Here is a 1,077-nt window from a genome sequence, read left to right as displayed (position 1 = left end):
CTCTCATAACAAGCTTACAGGTCTAGTACCAGGAGGCACTCAGTTTCTAAGGCTCAACTGCACTTCCTTTGAGGATAACAAGGGACTTTTTGGCCCTTCTCTTGAAGAAATTTGCAGAGATATTCACACGCCAACACCGCATGAAACGCCGGAATCAGGGGAAGAAGAAGAAGAGGTGTTGAGTTGGATAGCAGCTGTAATAGGATTCATACCTGGTATTGCCTTTGGATGGGTGATTGGATATATACTTTTTTCCTACAAACCAGAGTGGTTCATGAACCCTTTTGCCCGAAACAAGCGCAGAATCAGCAGCACCACAACTCATTAAAAAGGTAATTTTCCAGAGGTTTAAATCAACTTGTTAGAAAACACTGGAAGAAACAAAAATATTATAGTGAAGTCACCTGAATTAACCTTTTCTTTTTTTTTGGTACATGTCTTTTATAAGCTACCTGAGGAATCTGGAAGAAGAAATCCAAAGGAACCACTATGTCTATCCGTATCAAATAAGATTTGGGGTATCGTTTCTAGTTTAGCTTGATGTTTTCTCATTAATCTGTTTTTACTTTTTTAGCAAACTTCTTTGTTTCTCTGTAATTGAACAACTATGTTTCTTAAGCTGAAAATTACAAGCACAGTCAGAGATGTGTCGTCTTTTCCCCTCTTGAGTAGGTTTTTATGATGTGAGATGAGCAATGAACAGATGATCCAGATCAACGCTATAAACCTCGCAGGGTTTTAGAAAAGGATATACATATTATATATGGATATTTCGATTTCTTATATCACTGAGACACATAAATTCATAGAAACTATAGATTAATAATGACCAGAAAAAAAGATATATGCTCAACTTAATTTGTTTTAACGATCATATGAAAATTCTTCTTTGATCAGTGTGAAATCTATTTTATATTTTCTTTAACTGACTTTTACATCTACTCTCAAGTCTTGCTTCTCTTTAATTTGATGTCCACAATCTCAAATAGAGACATCCAACTGTGATAGAGCCTCATGTGTCAACTCGTGTTCCATCAGGTCACAAGAGTCTTATCCTGGAGATTCAGATTGATGCAA

At 36.0% G+C, this 1,077-nt stretch overlaps 1 long non-coding RNA gene across 1 annotated transcript; it reads left to right on the top strand.

The window, feature by feature from the left end:
• The first annotated feature begins 6 nt into the window (after positions 1-6).
• LOC106321916 lies at positions 7-663 on the top strand. The gene is made up of 2 exons (XR_001266172.1): positions 7-332; positions 449-663. It is a non-coding gene; the product is annotated as an uncharacterized LOC106321916 (long non-coding RNA).
• The last annotated feature ends 414 nt before the right edge of the window (positions 664-1,077 follow it).

The sequence above is a fragment of the Brassica oleracea genome, unplaced genomic scaffold (assembly GCF_000695525.1).
Source record: "Brassica oleracea var. oleracea cultivar TO1000 unplaced genomic scaffold, BOL UnpScaffold03889, whole genome shotgun sequence".
Lineage (NCBI taxonomy): Eukaryota > Viridiplantae > Streptophyta > Magnoliopsida > Brassicales > Brassicaceae > Brassica > Brassica oleracea.
Note: the sequence above shows the minus strand (reverse complement) of the source record. Positions and strands in the feature narration are given on the sequence as shown.